This window comes from Salmo salar, chromosome ssa24 (genome assembly GCF_905237065.1).
Source record: "Salmo salar chromosome ssa24, Ssal_v3.1, whole genome shotgun sequence".
Lineage (NCBI taxonomy): Eukaryota > Metazoa > Chordata > Actinopteri > Salmoniformes > Salmonidae > Salmo > Salmo salar.
Genome location: NC_059465.1, coordinates 2,403,187 through 2,430,646, shown reverse-complemented (window position 1 = coordinate 2,430,646; position 27,460 = coordinate 2,403,187). Strand labels below are relative to the sequence as shown.

The window sequence follows — 27,460 nt, the reverse complement described above, 5'->3', positions numbered from 1 at the left end:
GCCCCTCTTTCTGCCCGCTTTAGAAAGGAATGAGGGGAGAAGATGGAAATGCTCGGTGGTGAGATTTTCTGTAGCTAAAAGGTAATGTGTCAGCATATTAATGATGAAAATATATATTTTTAAATGCCCTTTTAATAGGCTATTCAAAATAAAATACAAATTCACTTTAATTGTAGGCCAACTCTGAATTTGTTTAACCTGTCAAGGTATAGGGGGCAGTATTTTCGATTTTGGATGAAAAACGTGCCCAGAGTAAACTGCCTAATACTCGGGCCCAGAGTCAAATATTAGCATATTATTAGTAGATTTGGATAGAAAACACTGTGAGGTTTCTAAAACTGTTTGAATGATGTCTGTGAGTATAACAGAACTCATATGGCAGGCAAAAACCTGAGAAAAATCCAACCAGGAAGTGGGAAATCTGATGCTTGTAGTCTTTTCAAGTCATTGCTTATCTAACACAGTGACTTAGGGTTCATTTTGCACTTCCTAAGTCTTCCACTAGATGTCAACAGTCCTTAGAACCTAGTTTCAGGCTTTTGCGGTGAACACAGAGCGAACAAGAAGGCCGGGAAGTTGGTGACTCAGAAAATGACATGAGTTTTGAGGCGCACGTTCACGTGATGAGATCGCTGTGTTCCATAACGTTTTTCAAGACATTGGAATCGTCCGGTTGGAAAAGTTTTATGTTAAAAAGGCCCTAAAGATTGATGCTATACAACGTTTGACATGTTTCAACGAACGTAAATATAAGTTTTTTTTACTTTTCGTCATGAAATTTTGGGGAAATTTGGAGTAGCTTACTGAATGCGCTAACAACAAGGACTTTATCGAACAAAACAACATTTATTGTGGACCTGGGATTCCTGGAAGTGCCTTCTGATGAAGATCAAAGGAAAGTGAATATTTATAATGCTATTCATGATTTTAGAAGACTCCAAAATGGCGGGTATCTGTATTGCCTGGTGTATTTTTCTGAGCGCCGTACTCAGATTATTGCAAAGTGTGCTTTCCCCGTGAAGCTTTTTTGAAATGTGTCACAGCGGTTGCATTCAGGAGATGTTTATCTATAATTCTTTGAATAACAGTTTAATATTTTATCAACGTTTATGATGAGTATTTTTGTAAATTGTTGTGCTGATTCACCGGAGGTTTTGGAGGAAAAATATTTTCTGAACATCACGCGCCAATGTAAAAATGGGGTTTTTGGATATAAATATGAACTATCGAACAAAACATACATGTATTGTGTAACATTGAGTCCTAGGAGTGTCATCTGATGAAGATCGTCAAAGGTTAGTGCTTAATTTTAGCTGTATTTATAGTTTTTGTGACCCCTCTCCTGCTTGGAAAATGGCTGTGTGGTTTTTCTTGTGTTGGCACTATCCTAACATAATCTAACTTTATGCTTTCGCCGTAAAGCCTTTTTGAAATCGGACAATGTGGTTGGATTAAGGAGAGGTTTATCTTTAAAATGGTGTAAAATAGTTCTATGTTTGAGAACTTTGAATTATGACATTTTGTTGTTTTGAATTTGGCGCTCTGATTTTTCACTGGCTGTTGAATAGTGTAAACCGTGGGTGGGACAGTAGCATCCCACGCAGCGCTGAGAAGCTAATTTAAGCTACCAATTATGTACCAAAGACTTCAAATCATTTTTTAAATGTTTTTCTGCCATGCGTAATATGTCTAGGCTATGCATTGTGTAACAGCACAGTCATTATTTTAATTCAGGTTTTATTTTTAATAAAACCTGAATTAAAATAATGACTGATGATATATATATATATATATATATATATATATATATATATATATATAGGCCTATGATTATGCATAAACTCTAATATGCATATGGTAGTTTTGAATTAATTATCCCCTTAAAAAGCTCTGTCCATTTCATGTGCTAGGCTTTGAAATAACATCCACAACAACCATGTTTTACACTCAGTTTTAATCTGCTGTTGAACTTCTTTCTTCAAATTGATCAATCACAGTGAGGTGAGTTTTAAAAGCACATACTGTTTTAACGATAAGTGTTTGATGTGATTTTCAATTGCATTTGCATTGATGTCAGAGTGGTTAGAGGGACAATAGAGCCCTGAGTACCAGGCCATTAGCGACCTGATGATCGTTAGCGAGTTGGATACTACTAACACGTGTCCAGAGTGCATAAAAGGAGATTACCGTGACTCAACAGTCATTTAGAATTTGACTGCGGTCATGACTCATGACTGCCGGTGTGGTGGTAATACAGACTGCAACAGCCCTAGGATCAACAACATTGTAGTTACTCAACAATACTAACCTAAATGACAGAGTGAAAAGAAGTAATCCTGTACAGAATATAAATATTCCAAAACATGCATCCTGTTTGCAACAAGGCACTTAAGTAATACAAAAAAAATGTGGCTCATCATCGGCAAAGACTAGGGAGTTTAAGATAAAAAGAAACGGAATACAGGCAAAATCCTAGAGGAAAACCTGCTACAGACTTCTTTTTAACAGCCACTGGGAGAGAAATTCACCTTTCAGCAGGACAATAACGTAAAACACAAGGCCAAATCTACACTGGAGATGCTTACCATGACAACATTGAATATTCCTGAGTGGCATAAAGTTTTGACTTAAATTGGCATGAAAATCTATGGCAAGACTTGAAAATGGCTTTCTTGCAATGATCAACAACCAAATTCACAGAGCTTGAAGATTTAAAAAAGGAATAATTGGGAAATATTGTACAATCCAGGAGTGCAAAGCTCTTAGAGACTTACCCAGAAAGACTCCCAGCTGTAATCGCTGCTAAAGGTATGTCTAACATGTTTTGTCTCAGGGGTGTGAATACCCATCTAATCAAGAAATATTAGTTTTATTTTTCATTCATTTTTAGTAAACATTGACAGAGTATTTTGTGTATGTCATTGTCCAAAAATTACACCTAAAATCCCAATTTCTAACAACAAAATGTAGAAAAAGTCAAGGGGAGAAATACTTTCTGAAGGCACTGTATGTGTGCGTGGGTAGGTGTGTGGTTAAAGAGCGAGAGGGGGGAGGTAATGTAATTGCGATGGACTGGTTCATTAGAGTGATAATGATGATGATCAGGCGCACGCACGCACACACACTCCCATTAAGAATATTCATAAACAGACATACACTCACATCTCCTCTTGCCCAAATACACATGCAAGCACGCACACGATTGTTTCTCACGCTGTGAGTTCCCTGAGGTCCCTGCACTGCCATTACTAATTCATCTCTAAACGTGTTTCTATAAAAGACCACCATCAGGCTGCTGAATATTATATTCTATAGCTCTGCTCTGACATGCACACACGCATGGATGTGCGTGCCCATGCATGGCTACGCACACACATGCAGTAACACATATGCCAGAGCTCTACTCCGCTTAGAGCTACCTGGTACAGTGAGATTGATGTTGATGGACTGGGTGAAAACACACTGAGGAGTTCTCTCTCTCCATCTCTCTCTGCCTCTTTCTCTTACACTCGGCCAAACATGAACACTCTGAGGATGCAATGGCTCTTTCTCTCTTTCTCACTCATTCCATCCCTCTCTTCTTCTCTGTTCCTCTCTCCATCTCTCCCAATGATTGTGTATTCCATTTGAACTCCTACGAGTGAGTTGAATGCGAAAGCAGCGGCTTTAGCGGCTCACGGCCCTCCGCATTAAGGAATCAGGATTTATACAGACTGTGGGAATTCTTAACGGATTCAAACGCGGCCGGGGACTTGTAATAAAAGAAAAAGATAAACTTGGCAAATTGTGCGTTGAGATAACGTATGGTGGGATAGATAGAGAGGGAGGGAAGGAAGGAAGGAAGGACGGAAGGAGAGAAAGTGAGAATTACTTAATGATACTACTATCATGACATAACAGAGTAGAATTAGGGATTTTCATAGGGTATTATACTATGGTATTCATTCCCATAGAGAATCACTTCACTTTAGTAAAGCCATACTAATCAAGACAGACAGCCTTGCCCTGGTGGCAGGTAGACTAGCAGTTAAGTGTCATTCCAGTAACTGAAAGGTTGCTGGCTCAAATCCCCAAGCCAACTAGTTGAAAAATCTTGAGCAAGTCACTCTGGATAAGAGAGTATGCTAAATCACTAAAATGTAAAATGAGTACATGTGTTCTTGAAAATAACACACTTTAACACAGGGGTTAGGTCATTCAATCTCACACAGACACATGTAGGGACACTCCCTCCCCTCCCACCCACCCACTCCTTCCCTCCCCAGGACCCCCCAGCGCTCTGCCTGGGCGCTGCAATACTCTGACTCAGCTGCCAGCTTTCCTCCTAGCGATATTGGTCTGTGTGTGTGTGGGGAGAGAAACTGGAGCAAGCTGTGGCAAGAGAAAGCTTGCTTCTCTTCTCCCAGAGAAGAGTTTAATTCTGAGTGATTGGTTCACGAAGGCAGCAGCATCACGCCGGCTCTCGTATGTAGAGCAGCAAGAGATGAGCAACCATTACAGTCGCCTGCTTGGTTGCAATACAATATGAGGGAGCAGACTTGATTGACAAAGGACTAAATGGTTCAAAATGAAAACATTTATCGATCAGAATAGATTGAATATTGATTTTGAGGATAGGTTCTGACAGTTGACTCTGATGATTCCTGCACAGGCCACATACAGTACAGACTAGTCTGAATATAGGTTAAGTGTAGGTGGCATTGGTTAAAATTGTCCGCTAGTGCTAGACGACCATATTACCTTAGAAAGTGTATGAGGGGCTGCTGCTGTTCTCCGGGCTCAGAGTGGGTCTACAGCCCACTCCGCTGCTTCATGACTGGAACAGATGATGGGGGAAAACCTGAGGAAACACAGAATGGGAGAGGATATGCTTAAAGAATGTGGTCAAAAACACTTACATATCACATAGCCTAAATACAGTCAGACTCCTGATAAATGCATTGGTGCTTCAAAATGTTGTGAAATTGTTTGCACTTATCAAGGAGTTGGCTGTATAGCCTAGTTGTGATTCTCCCCAGACCTGCGTTCAAATACTATTTGGGGTTTAGTAGTTGAATATCTTTTTTTTAACCTTTATTAAACTAGGCAAGTCAGTTTAGAACAAATTCTTATTTACAATGACGGGCTACCCGGACGACACACCCATTATTTGAAAATACTCAAATACACAGAAAATAAGTATATCATCTATTTTAACCCAGATCTGATTTTCTCAAGTTGTTAAAGCAAAATATTTCTGCACATAGGGGAAACACTGGTTTTATTCTGTGTTGTTACAGTATAAAATTCTTATTATATATATTTTTTAATCGCAATCGAGAACCATGATTTAAAAAAATTATGGAACCGAAACGACCTCAAAAAGTACTAATCGCTCAGACTAGAGTTGGGTGTTCATAACGAGTGCAGGGCAGTCCTATCATACACTGGGTTGACAGGTGGTGGAACATCCTCATCCACAAAGACACAAGAACAACTCCGTTCTGGCACCTAGCTAGAGTCTGGTCATGTTGTCAGTGGCCAAACAACACGTTATGAACACCCAACCAGACAACATCAGCCAAGAGAAAAGAGACTATTATTCAACCAAGGACCCCTGACCTCTTACTCAGAGAACTAGTTCCTCTTTTCTCCAAACGACTTATTCCTGTTCGATACCATAAGCCTCAGGATAAGGTTTGGTATAAAAATATTGAAAAATAAAGGAAAGGGATAAAATTGTATTGTGCTTCTTGTGAGTGTTGCTGCATGATTAATAACAAAAACTGACGCAGGAGGCAGGAGCCTCGGGAAAGCTAAGCCCTCAACTCTTCTCCTCAGAGACAGTGAGAGAGAAAGAGAGAGATAGAGGAGAGGAGGATAGTGGTCAAAGGGCAAGAGAGGGAACGAGGGGAATGAGGGAAAGAGAGGGGGTCCTATATTGGGTGATGTAACTAACAGAGCTAGGTCAGAGAAGGCCTCGTAGCCAATGGCAGGAGATGGCCTTCAGACACTGTTATTGGTGTGTGACCGTGTGTCAGACTGTGTGTGTGTGTATGTGTGTGTGTGCGTGCGAGTGATCTATGTGCAGGACAGACAGTGTTTGCGCACAGACATCTTTCAGACACTTATTGGCTCACAGAGACACAGCCTGGCTGAATGTGTCTGAGTGAGGACAAATAGGGAGGAGACAGCCTCTGGCTGCCATGAGCCATTTTACAAGAAAGAAGGATGGTGTGTGTGTGTGTGTGTGTGTGTGAGAGAGTCAGTCAGTGTCTTCTGTAGGGCCACAGAGACAGTGAAAAAAAATTGACATGGCCTACTTTGTGAATTGAAGCAATTGTACACGAGATGGCTTGTTAAACATTTTTTAGCTGGTACCTTATATCTAAGACCACAGCACAGCTGTGCAAAAAAAGTTATTTAACAGTGATAGAAAATGTGTTTAGGAAACTGCTTTTTTTTTTTACAATGGGTTACAATGGGAAATAAAAAACACTATTTTGATAAAATGTATTCACAGGCTACTATTTCATCATGAGAATATAGTGCCAACACAAATCTAGGGCCAACTGGTCATTAGATTGATTTACTCTCATTCAAACCGACTGGTCGTTCATTTGATTGTCATTGTTGTCAGCAAACCCCTCTGTGTAGTTAGTTCGATTGGCAACGTCCGTTTGGGCAGGTTGCTATGGGCAGGCAGGCACTGCTAGTGCTGCTGCTGACAGTGATAGTGCTGTCAATGGTGCTGAATATAGTGCGTCAATCATCAATACTCATCAAGCAGAAATACAGTCTACACTTGTAGCCTACTGCCAGACCATTTTACAGAAAAGGCAATTATTGTAATCATAACACTGACAATTTATTTATTTCAATCACCCACTAGATGATGCTATGCAAGCTCTTCCCTTTTGCTAGCTGGAGAGACACCAAACCAGTTGTATTTCGTTTCGTTTGACTTGTTATTCGATTGACATGTCTTTGCATATTTCTTTTTTTTTAATTTCACCTTTATTTAACCAGGTAGGCTAGTTGAGAACAAGTTCTCATTTACAACTGCAACCTGGCCAAGAATAAAGCAAAGCAGTTCGACACATACAACACAGAGTTACACATGGAATAAACAAACATACAGTCAATAATACAGTCAATAATATATATAAAAAGTATGCGAAAGCATTATTTTGCCAGCATCAGAAAAGCTGTCTGTCCTGACACGTTCATATGGGCCAGTGGAGAGCGCTATTCAAAATTGAAACAATGATGCAAAGGTGAGGAGGCAAACAGCAACATTTGTACAAGCCCCTGTTGTTGCAAACCAAATGTTAGGCTAGAAGTAAGGAGAAATAATGTTTGGATGCTTTTCACAGTTGAGATCAAGTTAACAAATTGCCTGGCTGGGCAGATGGGACAGTGGATGCACAGGGATCATACTCAGAACACAAAACAAGTAGCCTCTTTTTGTGTTGTAGGCCTACCTGTTGTAAAACAGCTTTTTTTTTAAAAGCACGGCTTAAAATGCGTCTCAACCAATCACACTGCTTGTTTTGACCAATGCTTGTTTGTTTTTTTTACACACCTGTACCAACACATGATGTAGGCCTACAGTTGATTACAGCATGTACAACCATGGCAGTTAACTCTCAGAGTCATGTTTTGGTGCCAGCTGGGATTTTATAGAAGTGACTCATCTCAGATAGGGTGAATAATAACAGACACAGACACACACAAACACACAGTCTCCTGCTACAAAGCAGGATTTTTTGGATTTTCAGAGCAGTCTGAGCAGCTCACATCTCAACAGCTTAGTGACACTGTGAACATAATATGCCTACTCTATGAAGATTCACTACAAATCATGGGAGTTAGGCTAAAATAGATCTCATAAAACGTGCTGCTCTAGGATCAGTTTTGCCTTTTAGATCATGATGAATACACAGAGGACCTGATCCTAGATCAGCACTACTACTTTGAAGCACTGCATTTATGAATACAGGCCCTGCCCCACTACTTCTACCCAATAAAGGCCCACCTCTACAGTTCACTTTCCCTTTACAGTAATATTCCTATACTATGAGTGACAGCTTCAACAGGGATTAATATAGCTACTAATAGAGTGTGTGTGTGTGTGTGTGTGTGTGTGTGTGTGTGTGTGTGTGTGTGTGTGTGTGTGTGTGTGTGTGAGACTCGTTTCAGGAAACTAGGCGTATGCCGCACGTCACTACTTCACAGGAGAGGCATTTGAACGTAAACATTTATTTTTTATCAAAATGCTTTTTTAGGCAGGAATCCCTTCCGGAACGTGAACTTTCATGAATCTTAATAACAAACGTGTATTCCATCCATAAATACTAATACAATTGTTAAATTACGGGCCTAGATAAATTGCAAGCCTAGTTGGTTTAGCCACGGAAAAAGACAGGAATCTTCCCACTAGCCATGATTGGCTGAGATAATGGATGGGCTGGACATGCCGGGAGATGAGTTTGGATTGGTCTACCATGTAGAATGCTTCTGTCTATAACGTGAGCTGTTCAGTATGTGTTGCCAGTCCTTTCTACCACGCCATTTTTGAAAGATATAACATCGAGAACGACAAAAGTTGCACTACGGTCAGTGTGAACCGGAGTGACTTAACCTCTTACATCTAGACGTTCCGCTAGCGGAACACCACTCCAATATCCAATGATGGGCGTGGCGCGAAATACAAATTCCTCTAAAATCCGAAAACTTCCATTTTTCAAACATATGACTATTTCACAGCATTTTAAAGACAAGACTCTCGTTAATCTAACCACACTGTCCGATTTCAAAAAGGCTTTACAGCGAAAGCAAAACATTAGATTATGTCAGCAGAGTACCCAGCCAGAAATAATCAGACACCCATTTTTCAAGCTAGCATATAATGTCACAAAAACCCAGAAGACAGCTAAATGCAGCACTAACCTTTGATGATCTTCATCAGATGACACACCTAGGACATTATGTTATACAATACATGCATGTTTTGTTCAATCAAGTTCATATTTATATAAAAAAACAGCTTTTTACATTAGCATGTGACGTTCAGAACTAGCATACCCCCCGCAAACTTCCGGGGAATTTACTAACAATTTACTAAATTACTCACGATAAACGTTCACAAAAAGCATAAATTATTTTAAGAATTATAGATACAGAACTCCTCTATGCACTCGATATGTCCGATTTTAAAATAGCTTTTTGGTGAAAGCACATTTTGCAATATTCTAAGTACATAGCCCAGCCATCATGGGCTAGCTATTCAGACACCCGGCAAGTTTAGCCTTCACCAAAATCAGATTTACTATTACAAAAGTTTGATTACCTTTTGTTGTCTTCATCAGAATGCACTCCCAGGACTGCTACTTCAATAACAAATGTTGGTTTGGTCCAAAATAATCCATCGTTATATCCGAATAGCGGCGTTTTGTTCGTGCGTTCCAGAAACTATCCGAAATGGTAAATCAGGGTCGCGCGCATGGTGCATTTCGTGACAAAAAAATTCAAAATATTCCATTACCGTACTTCGAAGCATGTCAACCGCTGTTTAAAATCAATTTTTATGCAATTTATCTCGTAAAAAAGCGATAATATTCCGACCGGGAATCTCCTTTTCGGCAAACAGAGGGAAAAACACAAAGACGGGGGCAGCCAGTGCACGCGCCTAAGCCCACAGTCCCTTGATCGGCCACTTGACAAAGGCGATAATGTGTTTCAGCCTGGGGCTGGAATGACGACATTCAGGTTTTTCCCGGGCTCTGAGCGCCCATGGAAGACGTAGGAAGTGTCACGTTAGAGCAGAGATCCTTTGTAATGGATAGAGATGGCAAAGAAGTTCAAGAAATGGTCAGACAGGGTACTTCCTGTACAGAATCTTCTCACGTTTTGGCCTGCCAAATGAGTTATGTTATACTCACAGACACCATTCAAACAGTTTTAGAAACTTTGTAGTGTTTTATATCCAAAGCTAATAATTATATGCATATTCTAGTTTGTGGGCAGGACTAATAATCAGATTAAATCGGGTACGTTTTTTATCCAGCCGTGAAAATACTGCCCCCTAACCATAACAGGTTAACACAACGCTGGCCAAACAAGATGTATCTACAAACAAAACAGACTTAAATAGTTAGTCTGCCGTGAAGCATTCATCCATGTATAAAGGTAAGAGTCTAGCTACATTTTCAGATAGAAGTTCCTAATTTTGTCAGAAAGTCGTTTTTATTGCAAGTTAAAACGTACTGTTAGTTAACTAGCAAACGATAGCTTGCTGGCTCGCTAGCTAACATTACTTGTATGATCGCGAGACTTCTAGGAACGCTTACCAAATTTACAAAACGTTCTTAATTGTAATTTTTAACTATACACGTAAGAAGAAAGTTAAGCAAAGCTACTATTACTCAAAAAGGTTATTGGAAATTCTCTTGCGCTATTTCGTACGTTTCTCCTTAAACTAAAAATTAAGAAGAAATTAGATTATTGAAAATACAATTCTTAATTCCAAGAAAGCTAAACCCTTGTCTTAAACAGGGTAGTGAGAGAAAAAGCTCCTGAAAGCCATTGAACATGTTTAATTCAAACAAACTTTATCTGAAAGTTTAACTATTGATTATTTTACACGCAAGAACATGTTTTAGAACAATAATCTCAGTAAGAAGTACGCTAACATGATTGCCATTTCTAGATTTGTAAGTCGCTCTGGATAAGAGCGTCTGCTAAATGACTTAAATGTTAATGATCTGTGTAGTAATATTATTCTAATCAGAAATCATTTGCATTGCTAGTTATAGCCCAATGTTAGCTAGCTAATATCGAACCTAGTTTGTTAGCTTTAGCTACCTGCAGATTCACACAACAGCTATTACAATCAGTTTGTATTTGTAGAGGTATGAGTTGGGATTATGCCAGTTCATTGTTTAGCTAGCTAGCTAGCTAGCTAGCTATATGTCTAAACAAGACTCCACTTTGGCCAGATTATTACATGACCCATCAAATTAGCCAGGTGTTTCTGGTGGTGATTACGGATTATCGATTGTTTTTCATGAACATGTGTACATGTCTAGACAATAGTGACCCATCCACTAAGCTAGATGTGGCTAGGGGGTGGTTATAGCATTTTCTTCACATGACCCATCAATTTAGACAAGTGTGACGCGTAATCTAATAATGATAAAATATTTATATCTGAACACTTTCTGTTTTTGATATTGCAAGTAACCACTTCACTGTACCGTTTACACCTTCTGTATCCTGTGCATGTGACAGATAAACTTAGATTTTATTTGATATAGCATGTTTTTACCACATGGCCTCATGTGAATCCTTAAATAGATGGGTGGGGTTAAGACTTAAGAGGGTGTTAACGATGCTGAAGGGGTGTAGACAAATAAGAGCTCTCCAGTGGGTGTACCAAAACATTCAAGGGCCATTTTCTCAAAAGTTTATCAACATTCAAAGCAGAATTACTTTCCCATTGTTCCTCAACTGCAGTGTATGACATAACTTTCTAACTCTGAGTCTCTGTTTTTTTTTTTACATTGGATAAAAGTAATTTCAAATGTTGCTACATTAGACCAAATCGAGGCGGGCGGTCGGTCACATATATGATCCATCTAAGTGGCAATATGCAATATTCAGTACTGACCCAGCTTAAAAAAGTAGCTGCTCTGGCAAGGCTCTAGGGACTGCTCCATGTTCTTTAACACCTCCCATGCAACACCTCTTCTCTGGAAGCATAGGCACTCACACACACTCAATAATAAACACACACGGTCTCACTCACACAAACTTTAAACTTACCGGGCCACTATCCCCCTCCATCTCTCACCCTGAGTGAAGTGTGGTTGGATATTAAAGCCATAGAGCTTCTTTAGGGTCAGAGAAAAGATGACCTCTCAATTCCAAGTTGAGGTTGTTTGTTGAGATCAATATGGCTGTGGTCATCATTTTGGAATACAGGGTGTGTTATCCTGTGCTTGTGCTGTGTGTGTTTGCATGTGTGAATAAGTGCAAGACTAGTGAAATGGATGCACAGTACACCCACATACAACAATGTGATTGGCTGAATGCGGTGTGAAGTGTTTGTGTGTGTGTGTAGTGTTTTAGTGTGTGTGAGTAAGCGCAAGACATGTCCTCATAAACGTAGAGTACACACACCAACATGAATGAAACAAACAAGCAAAGTGCCCTATCACTCCACACCCAATGGAGTAAATATTTAAACAATCACTCACAGCTAGTTTTACACATTCAGTTGAGAATGTGTCCCAGTGCCATTCACAGTGGATCATTACACATTTAAAGAATCGGTGAGGGCGAGAGGGGATGGAGGAGAGAGGGATTTAGAGGGAGAGAGAGGGGGGTATGGAGGGATGGATGGAAGGCAGAGGGAGAAAGTGGAGGAAGCGATAAAGAGAGAGAGCTAGCGATATGGATGGAAAGCAGGCAGAAAGAGAAAAAAAGACCACACCATCATACCCGATCAAGCACCTATGACAGGCAGGCAGCTGTAAACAGCTGAGTCAATAGGGAGTGAAGTGTGAGGCGGGGTGCTACTATAATTACAGTGCTACTACAGTATTGCTGCTCCTCAGAGAGTACTAAAAATACACTGACCCTTACTCTAGTCTAGACCCAGTTGATCTGTGTCTAATATAAAAACGGTAGCCTAACCTTAGTGTCAGGACACACTGGGCGAAAGGGAAAATTCTAGAGCCTTCAAACTCAACTCTGGACCTCGAAGCCAGTTCCACTGCATTTTTTCATTGTTCCCCTCTTATCAGGGACTGATTTAGACCTGGGACACCAGGTGTGTGCAATTAGAACAGATAACCAGCAGGCTCTAGACCTCGTAGGGTAAGAGTTGAATACCAGTTAATGAGAATACAGAACATTTCCATATTTGCAGTTTTGTGGATGCGCACCATATCCTGACAAATTCTGAATCCAGATGTGTCTTTTAGACATAGAGTGCCTATAAAGTCTACACCCCTTTGAACTTTTTTCACATTGTTGTGTTACAAAGTGCGATTGAATTAGACGTAATTGTAATTTTTTTTGTCATTGATCTACACAAAATACTCCATAATGTCAAAGTGAAAAGAAAATCACAATTATACAAATTAATAAAAATGTAATTAATAAAATAGTTGCATAAGTATTCACTCCCTTTTTTAGGCAAGTCTAAATGAGTTCAAAAGTCAAATTTGGCTTAACTCCATATATGCCATATAACATAATTATATGGCATGATTTTTTAATGTTCCTCATACATACAGTGCCTTCAGGAAGTATTCATACCCCTTGACCTTTTCCACATATTGTTTCATTACAGCCTTATTCTAAAATTGATTCAATAGTTTTTTCCCTTATATACACACACACACACACACACACAAAATACCCCATCATGACAAAGCAAAAACAAGGTTTTAAAGGCTCTGAATACTTATGTAAATGTGATATTTCGTGTTTTTTTTATGGTAAGTTAGCTAAACTTACCATAAAAAAAACAGGAAATATCACATTTACATAATTATTCAGAGCCTTTACTCAGTACTTTGTTGAAAACACCTTTGGCAGTGATTACAGCCTTGAGTCTTCTTGGGTATGACATATTTTGGTAGTTTCTTCCATTCTTCTCTGAAGATGTCCTGTTGGAAGGTGAACCTTCGCCCCCAGTCTGAGGTCCTGAGCAGGTTTTCATCAAGGAGCTCTCTGTACTCTGCTCTGTTCATCTTTCCCTCGATCCTGACTAGTCTCCCATTCCCTGCCGCAGAAAAACATCCCCCCCAGTCTGATGAAACAAAAATAGAACTGTTTGGCCATAATGACCATCATTATGTTTGGAGGAAAAAGGGGGAGGCTTGCAAGCTGAAGAACACCATCCCAACCGTGAAGCACGGGGTGGCAGCATCATGTTGTGGGTGTGCTTTGCTGCAGGAAGGACTGGTGCACTTCACAAAATAGATGGCATCATGAGGCAGGAAAAGTATGTCGATATATTGAAGCAACATCTGAAGACATCAGTCAGGAAGTTAAAGCTTGGTCGCAAATGGGTCTTCCAAATGGACAATGACCCCAAGCATACTTCCAAAGTTGTGGCAAAATGGCTTAAGGACAACAAAGTCAAGGTATTGGAGTGGCCATCAAAGCCCTGACCTCAATCCTATAGAAAATGTGTGGGCAGAACTGAAAAAGCATGTGCGAGCAAGGAGGCCTACAAACCTGACTCCGTTACACCAGCTCTGTCAGGAGGAATGGGCCAAAATTCACCCAACTTACTGTGGGAAGCTTGTGGAAGGCTACCTGAAACGTTTGACCCAAGTTAAACAATTTAAAGGCAATGCTACCAAATACTAATTGAGTTTATGTATGTAAATATCTGACTCACTGGGAATGTGATGAAAGAAGTAAAAACTGAAATAAATCATTATCTCTACTATTATTCTGACATTTCACATTCTTAAAATAAAAGTGGTGATCCTAACTGACCTAAGACAGGGAATTTTTGCTAGGATTAAATGTCAGGAATTGTGAAAAACGGAGTTTAAATGTATTTGGCTAAGGTGTATGTAAACTTCCGACTTCAACTGTATATGACCACCACAAACCGATGCTGGCACTAAGACCGCACTCAATGAGCTGTATACGGCCATCAGCAAACAGGAAAATGCTCATCCAGAGGCGGCGTTTCTAGTTGCCGGGGACTTTAATGCAGGGAAACTTAAATCCGTTTTACCTAAATTCTACCAGCATGTTAAATGTGCAACCAGAGGGAAAGAAGTACAGACCACCTTTACACCACACACAGAGACACGTACAAAGCTCTCCCTCGCCCTCCATTTGGCAAATCTGACCATAATTCTATACTCCTTATTCCTGGTTACACGCAAAAATTAAAGCAGGAAGTACCAGTGACTCGGTCAATAAAAAAGTGGGCAGATGAAGTAGATGCTAAGCTACAGGACTGTTTTGCTAGCACAGACTGGAATATGTTCCGGGATTCTTCCAATGGCATTGTGGAGTAGACCACATCAGTCACTGGCTTCATCAATAAGTGCATCGATGACGTCATCCCCACAGTGACTGGACTAAATACCCCAACCAGAAGCCCTGATTTACAGGAAACATCCGCACTGAGCTAAAAGGTAGAGCTGCCGCTTTCAAGGAGCGGGACTCTAACCCGGAAGTTTATAAGAAATTCCGCTATGCCCTTCAATGAACCATCAAACAGGCAAAGCCTAAATAGAGGACTAAGATCGAATCGTACCACACCGGCTCCGACGCTCGTCGGATGTGGCAGGGCTTGCAAACTATTACAGACTACAAAAGGAAGCAAAGCCGCGAGCTGCCCAGTGACACGAGCCTACCAGATGAGCTAAATTACTTCTATGCTCGCTTCGAGGCAAGTAACACTGAAAGATGCATGAGAGCATCAGCTGTTCCGGACGACTGTGTGATCACGCTCTCCGTAGCCGATATGAGTAAGACCTTTAAACAGGTCAACATTCGCAAGGCCACAGAGCCAGACGGATTACCAGGATGTGTACTCCGAGAATGCGCTAACCAACTGGCAAGTGTCTTCACTGACATTTTCAACCTCTCCCTGTAACACCAACATGTTTCAAGCAGACCACCAGTCCCTGTGCCCAAGAACACTAAGGTAATCTGCTTAAATAACTACCGCCCGTAGTTCTCACATCTGTCGCCATGAAGTGCTTTGAAAAGCTGGTCATGGCTGACATCAACACCATTATCCCAGAAACCCTGAATCCACTCCAATTTGCATACCACCCCAACAGATCCACAGATGACAATCTTTATTACACTCCACACTGCCCTTTCCCACCTGGATAAAAGGAAAACCTATGTGAGAATGCTGTTCATTGACTACAGCTACATATTCAACATAATAGTGCCCTCCAAGCTCATCACTAAGCTAAGGACCCTGGGACTGAGCACCTCCCTCTGCAAATGGATCCTGGAATTCCTGATGGGCCACTCCCAGGTGGTAAGTGTAGGCAACAACAATCCGCCACGCTGACCCACAACACGGGGGCCCCTCAGGTATGTATGCTTAGTCCCGTCCTGTACTCCCTGTTCACCCACGACTGCGTGGCCACCCATGACTCCATCACCATCATTAAGTTTGTCGACGACAAGACGGTGGTAGGCCTGATCACTGACGACCATGAAACAGCCTATAGGGGGGAAAGTCAAAGACCTGGCAGTTTGGTGCCAGGACAACAACCTCTCCCTCAACAAGACAAAGGAGCTGATTGTGGACTACAGGAAATGGAGAGCCGAGCACGCCCCCAAATCGACAGGGCTGTAGTGGAGTGGGTCGAAAGCTTCAAGTTCCTCAGTCCCCACATCACTTAGGACCTATCATGGTCCAAACACACCAACACAGTCGTGAAGAGGGCACGACAATGCTCGTACCCCTCAGGAGGCTGAAAATATTTGACATGGGCCCTCAGATCCTCAAAAAGTTCTACAGATGCACCATTGAGAGCATCTTGACTGGCTGCATCACCGCTTGGGATCCAACAGTAAGGCGCTACAAATGGTGTGTGTACGGCCCAGTCCATCACTGGGGAAGAGCTTCCTCCCATCCAGGACACCAGGTGGTGTCAGAGGAAGGCCCTAAAAATTGTCAAAGACTCCAGCCATCTAAGTCATAGATTGTTCTCTCTGCTAACACACAGCAAGCAGCATCGGAGCGCCAAGTCTGGTACCAAAAGGCTCCTGATCAGCTTCTACCCCCAAGCCATAAGACTGCATACAGTTAATCAAACAGCTACCTGGACTATTTGCATTGACCTCCTTTTTTTATTGTTGCACTGACTCCACTTTTTCCTCCAAATATAACAATGGTCATTATTGCCCTACAGTTCTATTTTTGTTTCATCAGACCAGAGGACATTTCTCCAAAAAGTACAATCTCTGTCCGCATGTGCAGTTGCAAACTGTAGTCTGGCTTTTTTTAATGGCAGTTTTGGAGCAGTGGCTTCTTCCTAGCTCAGCGGCCTTTCAGGTTATGTCGATATAGGACTCGTTTTACTGTGGATATAGATACTTTTGTACCTGTTTCCTCCAGCATCTTCAGAAGGTCTTTTGCTGTTGTTCTGGGATTGATTTGCACTTTTCACACTGCGTGGTCCCATGGTGTTAATACTTGCGTACCATTGTTTGTACAGATGAACGTGGTACCTTCAGGAGTTTGGAAATTGCTCCCAAGGATGAACCAGACTTGTGGAGGTCTACAACTCTTTTTCTAAGGTCTTGGCTGATTTCTTTTGATTTTCCCATGATGTCAAGAAAAGAGGCACTGAGTTTGAAGGTAGGCCTTGAAATACATCCACAGGTACATCTCCAATTGACTCAAATTATGTCAATTAGCCTATCAGAAGCTTCTGAAGCCATGTCATCATTTTCTGGAATTTTCCAAGCTGTTTAAAGGCACAGTCAACTTAGTGTATGTAAACTTCTGACCCACTGGAATTGTGATACAGTGAATTATATGTTAAATAATCTGTCTGTAAACAATTATTGGAAAAATTACTTGTGTCATGCACAAAGTAGATGTCCTAACCGACTTGCCAAACTATAGTTTGTTAACAAGAAATTTGTGGAGTGGTTGAAAAACTAGTTTTAATGACTCCAACCTAAGTGTATGTAAACTTCCGACTTCAACTGTAAGTCGTTTTTTGGAGTAATTGGACTTTAATTTACTATTTATATTTTTGACTACTTTTACTTCACTAGACTCAAGAAAATATTGTACTTTTTACTTCATACATTTTCCATGACACCCACAAGTACTCGTTACATTTTGAATGTTTAGCAGGACAGGAGAATAGTTCAATTCACACACTTATCAACTGAACATCCCATATTGCCTCTGTTCTGGGGGACTCACTAAACACACATGCTTCATTTGTAAATTATGTCTAAATATTGGAGTGTGCCCGTGGCTTTCCGTAAATGTAAAAAAAAAAAATGGTGACATCCGGTTTGCTTAATATAAGGACTTAGAAATTATTTATACTTCTACTTTTGATACATAAAGTATATTTTAAAGCAAATACTTTTAGACTTTTACTCAAGTAGAATTTTACTGGGTGACTTACCTTAATAGAAAATTACTTGTGTAAAAGTATCTTTAGGAGGAAAAAGAAAGAGTGAGAGAGGAGAAGAGAGGGAGGATAGAGTGAAGATAGGAGGGAAAAGAAAGAAGGAAAGATGGAGAAGGAAAGAGTGAGAGAGAGAGAGAGGAGAGGGAAGGAAGGAAGGAAGTGGGAGAGGAAAGGATGGGCGAGGAATAGAGTTAAGGAGGAGGAGGGAGGGAGAAAGGAGGGATGCAAGATTTGGGATTGGGAGAGAAGCAGGGGGTGCATCTCAAAGTCCAAAGCAGCACCTCCTCTCCCTCTCCACGTCTCCTCTCTCTGGGTAGAGGAAGCAACATTTAATTATTGAGATGCATCCAGTCAGAGTGTCCATAGGGCACTGATAGTGGGCTGTAGGGTCATACATTTCAAGATCTACTATAGCCTCAATCCATGTTGTGTTCTTTTTTTCTTATGCATCTACTTACTGTCTATTGATTAGCTTTGCTGCTTTACATTTATTCTGCACTATTGATGGCGAGTGGTAACTAAGCATTTCACTGTACTGTTTACACTCACTGTTTCCTGTGCACATGATGAATCAACTTTGATTCCATTTTTGATTTCATCAACAGCCTACACGACCACACACATACATACACACTGCACAAGGGCAAGGCAGAAGATAGGAGTTCTGATTTCTGAGCATCTACTACCACCTCTGCTTAGCTGAATCACTGGCCTGACATACACACTCACACACGATGGCGTAGGATTTCAAGATGATTTTTGCAAAAACACTCAATCTGTGTTTCTTGGAGTTGTGTGCTTCAACAACTAGTCATTTTCCCCAGGAGAGTAAGAGGGGGGAAAAAAACATCTACATCCACCCCAGGGCTGGAGCTAACCTAGATTTCTCTTTCCAACTTGAATATACAAAATGCATAAGTACCCTGTGTGTAGGGAATGAAGGGGAGGCTTTATGGTTTCTCTATGCCTGCCCTCTCGCTCACCCTGCTCCTGTAATTATAGTTTACAGTCAGAGGCAGATGCAGGGCGAAGGGGAGCACATCTCTGCTCCAAAAGTCTCACACACAGTCACGCACAAGTAGACACACACACACACACACACACACACGCAGATGCAGGAAGCCTCAGACTGTGTGTGTGTGTGTGTGTGTGTGTGTGTGTGTGTGTGTGTGTGTGTGTGTGTGTGTGTGTGTGTGTCTTGCACCAAAAAGTAAATGCACTGTAAAAGTAGAAGGGGAAAAAATCTGTCCAAACAGTTATTCTGATAAATGACAATAGAAATGCAGCAGTCTTGACTGTCACCCTCTAAACTTTGTCATTTTCCACTGGCATCACACACACACACACCACACACACACACAGTCAGCACGCTAATCTGTTCACTCACTGACACACTTATTCCAGTTCAGTGTAAGAGATCAAGCCAACACAAACACATCTCTCTCGGACTCCGCAAGTGAAGTACTAGAGCCCACCCAGCAGTGGAAAAGGTGCTTGGGGATTGGGATTAGGGCTGTGACTGTAACTGAATAACCGTGTAACTGATTTATGGATGAAGACCGCCATGAAAATTAAAATAACCGTCAAAACCTTTTAAATAGGGCTTTTATTCATTTGTATTCACTTTATTTTCACGTAGATAAACTTCACCAAATAGCGGGAGTGTTTACTAATTATTATAAGCAATTGATTTGCTTATATAGTCCGTCTATTAAATGGTCTACATCTCATCTTTCCAACTGTCGTTTGATGCTCGAGAAGCTAATCCGCTAGATGCGCGGGGGTCTAGAAGCGCTAGCCTATAGGCCAGTGCTCTCCAACCATGTTCCTGGATAGCTACCCTCCTGTAGGTTTTCAATACAACCCCCAGTTGTAACGAACCTGATTCAGTTTATCAACCAGCTAATTATATCGAATCAACTGCGCTAGATTAGGATTGGAGCGAAAAACCACAGGATGGAAGCTCTCCAGGAACAGGGTTGGAGAGCCCTGCTTAGGCTATGGCACTTCAGTAAAACAAATAGTTCGATGTGTGGACTTTCTTTTATACAATGCAGATTTTCATTGCTTGCTAGTAAATAAATTGATCTTTAAAAAAATGTTGGATGTGTCTGCCTATTCATTAATTATTCAACAGCAGTCGACAAGGTCGTTCATGCTCGAAGGCCTAGAATGTGCTAATGTTGTGTCAAATGGACAATGTGCCAATCCTATCCAACCTGGTATGGTATAATTTGATATGGAATCTTTTCTTAATTTATAAACTAATCAACGCTGATAAATACTATAGGGAAAGGGGATACCTCGTCGTTTCGGTTGAATGCAACTGAATGCATTCAACCGAAATGTGTCTTCCGCATTTAACCCAACCCCTCTGAATCAGAGAGGTACGGGGGGGGGGGATGCCTTAATCGACATCCACGTCACCGGTGCCCGGGGAGCAGTTGTTGCTCAGGGGGATATCGCCATTCAGAAAGTTTCCTAAAGTAGGCCTAGTTTGTCTGGATTTCATCTCTGACCACAGGTGCCAGTTTTGCATTTCCGCTCTCATTAAATGGGTTGCAACTGAATGATCCGTCGCCAAGCTCCTTTCATGATTCATCCTATAGGATGCATAGCCTGTAAACTAATATTTTAAGAAGCATATTTTTCCAGTAATATATGATTTTTCTCTCATTGCTGCGTCCTCTCTAGCCACTTTGAACATCATATTGCCACAGAGAATGACCACAGCAGCGTTGGTGAAGTTATGCAAATTGTTGAGAAAAGTAGAGGGAAAAACACATCGGACTTGGTGCGTCAAAAAAATCTGAATCTGTATTTTTCAGAATTCCTCTCCAATCTGACATTTCTTAATTTGTATACTAGAATAATATGTAGGTAATAATAACTTAAATAATAATAATGAAATGCTACTGATATTAACGAAGTGTAAAGGTAATAGTAAAGTTGCAGAAAAAAGCCACGTGTTTATTTTTAACCCAACAGTTATGTCGATGACTGTGTACATTGGCCTGGCTATTTACCTTAACCTAAAAAACTCCAAAACGGCTCTGATTGGGATGAAGTCAAACTGTAGGCTATGATGATCGTGTGTGTGTACTGCCTGTTTGTTCATGATTTCTGCTGGCGGGTTGGTAAACAAGCAGAGGCAGCAAAAGGGCAAAAGCTCAGTGTTTGTGTGGCCCGCCTACACACCCACACGTTGGAGCAGTCCCCTGACATGACACCCCCTTCGTCAGAGACAGGATCCCGAGGCCTGAGTGAACTCACGTCATCTTACGGGGGCGAACCACCACCACAGATCCCAAAATAAAATCGGTGAACTTTTCACTGACAATTTGGTTCTCTGGGAAGATGACCTTACCAAAACAGAATGGAAGAATGATTCATACATAAACTAGCCCAACTATTAGACTGATATACTCTCTCTTAGGGCAATGACATTTTCCTGACTATGTGACAAACTCTTAATGCATGTGGCCTTGTTTTCTGTAACTGGCTATGGCCTAATACAGCATGGAGGCCATTAGGCCACACTATGTATTTATCCATTAGTCAGGCTAAAGGGGATCACATGTAGTTTAGCCAACATCAGGCTACTTCCTCCTCCTACTGTCCAATTAGGCTACTGTCCAATCACGTCCTCCGTTGCCTCTCCCAGGAGTAGTGACCATTGATCAGGGGGGTTTGATGAATGGACTGTTTGTAAATCAGGGGTTGACTGGGCATTAAGCCAAAGGTTGGCATGAGGTAAGTAGGTCTTAATGACATTCTAAAAGAGGTTAGGCTTTAATGGCCAAATCACCATCCTAACCAGACCAATGGATCAAATTCACGAGCTGGCCATAGTCGTTCGAAATCCAGTTTAGCAGGATAAGAAACTGAAGTCCTACATTGAAGTCAATTCCTTTTCTCTGGGTAAAGAGGTCTAGGATCAGATTACTTATCCCTTGAATCCTAACCCTCACCAATACGGGAAAATGCATAGCTGACCCTAGATCAGTCTACGTAGAAACTTCACTTGACCCCAATTTGCACATCAATTCCAGTTAATAAAGGAACTAGACTTTAGTAAATATGATGGGGAATTCGGAGCTGAACAAATTAACCCATGTTGCTGTTCTTTTGCCTTGGCTATTGAAAGTCCACTTCACTTCCTGAATTGACTGGGATTAAATACATTTGGGACTGACCGACCTCTTCTAGCCAGCCTGTCCAACTCTGCTACATCATTGCAGACAGAGCCACCTCAGACTATTGAGACGCAGCCAACCCGAGACTACTGCCTTAATAGGGTCATAGAGGTAATTGCATTTTCCATTCTAACTGACAGGATCTATACAAGGAGGAAGCAACTTTAGACTACTGAGACGTATCCCACCCAAGACTATCATACTGGGGATATTGAGGTCATTGTAATTCCCATACTGGATCCCAGACTTCTGATTGACAACCATGGTTTGACATGGGGCTGCCATTGCAGTTATAGATATAGCCAGACCATTGAAATGAACATCAGACCATTTGATAAGTACTCATTCCCATCAGTGTGGAAAACAGCTCAACTGTATTGCCATCGACTAGGACTGGGCAATGACCCTAGGTCTGTTTATGACGCTATCAATTCCCAGCTACATCGATTTTCAACAGCCCTGCAAACGAGATACTGGCGAGTGGTGCAGTATAAAGTCTGTCCCATGTGAGTCCGTCACTGTGTATGGATTAACTATGAATTACACCCACTGTGTCATGGCTAGGGTTTGGTTTCAGGCAGCTTCAGCATCGACTGACAGGCTGGCTGCTACAAGCCTGCCTAGCTCTGCCAACTACCAACTGCAAAGCTGATACAGTACATGGGGGAGGAGTAGACACACACAGTCCCATGGATGACCCTGACACAACCATAACAAGTGCTTGTGTTGAAATGTCTGCAGAAGCCCAGTGAGTCAAGTTGCTGCTACAGCTCCCACTAGGGCATGTAAAATGCATGAGAAGAGTGTGTGGATGAGCAAACACACACACACACACACACACACACACAAACACAGTCGACACACCCACTGGACAGTACTGTGTACACACAGTCAAACACACAAACACTCCTGTACACACTATATTATAACATACACCTACACAATTTACACACACAATTCCACTTGTATCCCAACACACACTACCGCACCAACTGATCTAGTTTCAGAGAGGAGGAGGAAGGGGAGGAGGGGGACTGGAGTAGAGGGCTGCTCTGATGCTAAAGCCCAACAGGATTTTCCAATCAAGAGAACCAGGAAGATTAATAGCGGTCTGCTTGCACGGCTGCACCTCAAATGGCACCATATTCCCTGTATAGTGCACTATTTATGTCCAGGACCCATAGGGCTCTGGTCAAAAGCAGTGCACTATAAAGGGAACAGGGTGCCATTTGTGATGCAAATCGTGTTTCACAGCGAGCACAGAATCAAGCGCAGCGCAAAAAGACAAAACCCACCACAGCACAATCCCAGGGCAGGCTCTGGCATACATGCAAGCCCAGAGCCGCTCATGAGCTTTACGCCATTAAATATTTAAAATATCAAATGAACAGATACTACACTTTGGCTCTACACATTAGATCAGAGTGTGTTAACAGGGTCAATGTCCCCGCTGCAACGAGATGAGGTGTCACGACTAGATCTGTTTGTGTGATTTGGGGTTTGGCAGAGAGGATGGCGTAACTAGGGCAGGATGAGAGGACAGGAGTTGGATTTCATTCACTGATCCACAGTATGGAGGTGAGTAGGAGAAAAGGTTGGACCTAGAATCCATCTCAATAGTCTAATGGTCGCTTTCCTCACCTTCCCCTGTACTGATCGGAACACACAGTTGATAGCACATTGATACTAGGAGTGGATCTCAATAGTGTCTTCTTTTTCTCTTCCACACAGGATATGGGACAGCAATATGGTGGCCAGCACTAGAACCTATTGGGAATTTACAGTCACGTGTTTCATAAGTGCAAATGAAGGAAAGGAAGAAAAATGTATAGTATTGAGACGCAGCCCCAGATTCTCTTTCCAAGGCCTTGTTCTTGAAGTGGGTGTAATGATGTCTTGCTGTGACCAGCCACTGAGCTCTCAGAAAGGTTGTGATTCATTGGCATACATTTATGAATGACCATCTTTTCAGCTCTATCAACTTTATAATAAACTTGATGAAGTAGATTATAGCCACCCTTCCAACAAGGGGGCAGACATTTTGAAAAGAGGCAGTTGATTTTGGTAAAGCGAGAGAAAAAACCCAAAACATTATCTGTAGACATGCAAAACTTAACCGCCAAAAAATCCCCTGCAACTTCCTCCCTACGTCTGGCAAACAAGGGAAATACGTGTGGTGCGTACTCTCATTCAATTTGCAAACAAGCGAGTTAGCGAAGATGCAAGTCAACAGACGAGTTTGACTGAAGAGAAAACGTACCATTGAAGTGGTTGGTTGTGAAAGCAAGGTGCAAGTGTTGTGCGTTGCGCAAATGAAAAGGATCTAGACATGGCCTGATGATGTAGCAAGCCTTGCCTACATCCTTTCATCAGTTCTTCTATTAAAAAAAATAAGAATGAAAAATAAAGAACAAGAGAATGATCAACACAGGCATAAAATACAGAAATGGAGAATGACAGAACAGAGAAAGATGAAGAGAGAATGAAATAGACAAAGCGTGCACAAGAGAGAGTTGGTGAGAGAAAACGAAAAAGCGACAGAATGAAAGAACGAGAGAGAGAGGGGTGGGAGGAAACGCCAAAAAGGAAACATTGCATCTAGGCCACTGAGTCATTTCCCCTGTGCTCTTCTGCGCTGCTTTTTCTTTAATATACACTGACAGTATAAATTATGTACATCATGGTTAGGAGTTTACAGGGGAGAGAGGAGAGGGAGAAGGCCCATGGGTTTAGGGCTGGGATTTCAGCTTTTATCCCTGTAAAGTCTGCCTGCAATTAATTTGGGAATTAATGCAAGCTCAGAACTCTACAGCTAGGAGATTCTCTTTTTCTCACAGCTGCACTGTTTCGGTTTCATCCCAGCATCATCGTGTCTTTCAATAAAACGGTTAGAATTCAGCCCTGTGGTGCTGTGTGAATTAACGTATTATTTTACCCACAATGATTTCTAGGTAGGCTAACACCCCGTGGTAGTAGTAGTAGTATTGACTGAAGTATGATTGCTAACGTGGCATTGTGCCGCAGTAATTGTGCAGTTCCCTGGAAATGATTTACGTTAGGAAATATCATGCTAGGGGTAATTTACTGACGTGTAATACCGAGGACCATTACATAAAAAAAGCAATACTACAATATGCTGTAGAACTGTATTGATATATATTGATGGATCCCTTTAAAATTATTTGCAGTGAGCGAGTGACACTGGCCTATACAAAGACACTATAGGCATGGACTGCCTGGTATAGTGAGTACCACTAGACCCCCTTAACCCCACTACACCCAGCCCCCATCTTCACTGCACACACAAATAGGCATATGCACACACTTCTCCCTGTGCGCTCAGCCGTCAAAACATCTTTTCACCTCAGTGAGTATGAGTGTGTGTGTGTGTGTGTGTGTGTGTGTGTGTGTGTGTCAGGGTTTCCGTTAGCCAGCAACAGCCGGCTTTCGGCAGATAAAAAAAAATGAAAAGCTGGTAAATGAAACTGTTGCAGAAAATCCAATGCATAAAAACATGGCGAGTCAAGACAATCAGAAATCCCCAAATGGGCACTTTGATACATTTCCGCCAGCAGGCCAGGTACTTCTACGCATGCTCAGGCACACGCTCTCCCTCAACATTATCAAGACAGAGAAACCAGACACATGCTCATTGCTTACATGTAGCAATCCAAACAAAAGACAATTAAAAAAAATTACACATTTGTAAAAGATTGTTATGAAATGAACCAAAACTTGTTTCTCACAAGTGTAGCAGGTTGTGATCTCTGCAAACAAAGTTTAGACCCTGAGAATGAGAACGGTAAATGACAAATGAATACAGGCAGTAACAGAAATGTATGTAACCAAATGACGGAGATTAATGGTACATTTACTATTGGTGACATATGTAATGGGGAATTGATCAAAATAAACAATCAAAGGGCAAACAATTCACGCGAAGCAATGAACGCGCAAGAATTGACAGCTGAGCCATTCTGGAGAGAAACTCACCTATATCTTCGCCGAAAATGTTTTAGTAAACTCAAGACACATTATCTTCACACAGATTTGAGATGCTTTTCACTAACAGCCGCAACGAAATAATCAGCTAGGCCTATTGATACGCACGCTTGCCAAATTAAGGGCTTCCCAAATAGGCATAGGCCTACGAGCTTGTGATTTGAAACAATATATATTTTTTTTAAAGAAGCTAATGATCCTCGACTCCTCTGTGGCCAAGTAATGCTTTCTGGTGAAGTATATAGATAGGAGTAATGATATAATTTTGTCAAATTTATTACAATTTACTTCCCTATTGGGCCCACTATGCCATTTCTCATGTAATATTGTTTTTCCTATCAACTTTCTTTCGTTGTCCAGAAGCAAAAGTCAAAATCCAAGTCATTAGTAGCAACCCATCCTAGTTGTTGCATCTTTAAATAGCTCTCCTCTCTTCTGGTCAGTGTACAGCCAAGCCAGTCAGCTGTGAAGTGCCAGCTCTTGTACACATTAACCTTTCTTGGTTGTCGGCTATCCTAGATATCATCACTCTGTGGCCCATATTTATCTCTTATGACTGTCTCTGGTGCCATCCTTTCTGCCTAGCCAACCTTCCACCTTTCCTCTGTCAATTCAACACAACTGTATTTATCCCAACACGGAAAATTAAGGGTGAACCTCTTAAAATGTAAGTCCCCATATTTGGGGACCCTGTTAGATTTAAAAACAATTCTATTCAGTCTGGTATGAGAAGCAGGGTGTCTGCGGAAGCTGAGTATCTTGGCTATTGATTGGTGCCTTCAAATCTTTTTGTGACTTACTACCATATATGGGCATACGAATGTATAAGGGCAGGCCGAGCCAATAACCTAATTTCAAGATGGCTGCTTCAAATGAATCCTTAGGTTGGTAGGAACAAATCTAGCCTATTGCCAATGTTATCTGATGATGTATGACTTAATAGCAACGTCGAATGTCCACCGAGTGACTATCTTTGCGTATCAAAAATATGTTACCTGCTTACGCGCTGCGCTGTAGGCATCCATTACACAGTGGATTGGCTACTATGTACATCGACAGTCTTGTAGCCAATGACATAAGCTTTCCAGGGATATGCCGTTGACCTGGGTGGGACAA

The 27,460-nt window shown here is 41.4% G+C and overlaps 1 protein-coding gene across 3 annotated transcripts in view; it reads right to left on the bottom strand.

Annotated features, from left to right (window-relative positions):
* Nucleotides 1-27,460, bottom strand: part of taok3a (TAO kinase 3a) — a 106,245-nt gene that overhangs the window by 41,110 nt on the left and 37,675 nt on the right. For all 3 annotated transcript variants that reach the window (NM_001173604.1, XM_014170603.2, XM_014170605.2), the window contains 1 exon segment: nucleotides 4,741-4,840. The gene's annotated coding sequence lies outside the window, so the exon portion shown is untranslated.